A 1548-nucleotide genomic window follows, 5' to 3' on the forward strand; every position below is an offset into this window, starting at 1 on the left:
ATATTCTCTCATTTATTTTCTGGCTGTCATTGATACCTGTATGTTCGTTGGCGGGAGTTGAGAATAGGGACTTGGATGTATGGGGATGTTGTGTGATTTTGTGTGGACTTGCCCACACACGCTACTTCCCTGTTTGCCTCCTTGCTTCCCTGCCGTTCCCACAGCCAGCCAGCTCTGCCCTCGTTGTCATGATCACAGAGTAGTTAAGCTGGTTATACCCAACTCCGTCACAAACAGCCTCTGAAGAACACGTAGCTGTGTTGTTTGTTTCCCTTCGTACTCTATTTTTCTTTTTTCCTTAAGTCTCCCTGCCTCCCCCCAAACCTTCCCATCTTCTTTTCATCCTCACACCCTACCTACCCCCTCGCCAGTACCTACATCCTTACCGTTCCCACACCCTACCTTCCCCACACCTTACCTACATCTCTGCCGTCCCTACTACATACCTCTCTGCCTTCCTGACATCCTGACGACCTATCTGTGTCTTTGCCTTCCCGACACCCTACCTACCTACCTACCTGCCTTCCCAACACCCTACCTTCCTACCTACCTGCCTTCCCAGCACCCTACCTTCCTACCTACCTGCCTTCCAAACACCCTACTTACCTACCTACCTGCCTTTCCCACACCCTGTTTTCTTACCTACCTGCCTTCCCCACACCATACCTGTCTACCTCCCCGCATTCCCCACACCCTGCCTACGTACTTGCCTTGCCTTACTTATCTGTCTCCCTGGCGTTCTTTTCTCCGTCTCATACCTGCCTACCGCCTTGCTGGCACTCTTCCTCCCCACCTCCCTACCTGTACCCTTTCTTGCCTCAGTACCAGCTTCCCTACCTTCTTTTACACCACTCTCTCTCTCTCTATGCCTGTCTACTTTCCTTCCCACCTGTCTCCCTACCTTCATACCTGTCTTCTTTCCTCCCTACCTTCCTTTCCTCCTCCCTCTCTCCATGTCTTTCTACTTTCCTCCCTTCCTGACTACCTCACTGACTGCGTTTACTGTTTCCTGTGTGTACCCTGCCTACCCCTCTCCTCCTGCTACCCCACCTACCTACCCCCTCTGCCTGCCCCTCCTCCTACCTACCCCTCCTGCCTGACTCCTGATGCCTGGACCACTTAACAACACTGAGACGTGACCTGCATGCCTCTCTCTCTCTGTCTCTCTGTCTGTCTGTCAGTCTCTCTTTCTCACACACACACACACACACACACACACACACACACACACACACACACACACACACACACACACACACACACACACCTACTGTCATTTTTCGTTCTTTTTTTTTTCCAGTGCAGAGAGAGAGAGGGAGGGAGAGAAAAAGGAAAGCAGTGTTAGGACTTGTGGAGAGAGAGAGAGAGAGAGAGAGAGAGAGAGAGAGAGAGAGTTTAGACAGACAAGGCCTGGCGGATACAGCTCAGTAGATAGATAAGCCGATAGATAGAGGCAGAGAGTAGAGTAGATACTAATGGGAAGGGTTAATGAGTGGGAAATTGAGGAAGGGGAGAAGAGGGTAAGTCTCTCTCTCTCTCTCTCAACAC

Source organism: Coenobita brevimanus, chromosome 1 (assembly GCF_032717465.1).
Source record: "Coenobita brevimanus isolate Jiangsu-jjx chromosome 1, ASM3271746v2, whole genome shotgun sequence".
Taxonomy (NCBI): domain Eukaryota; kingdom Metazoa; phylum Arthropoda; class Malacostraca; order Decapoda; family Coenobitidae; genus Coenobita; species Coenobita brevimanus.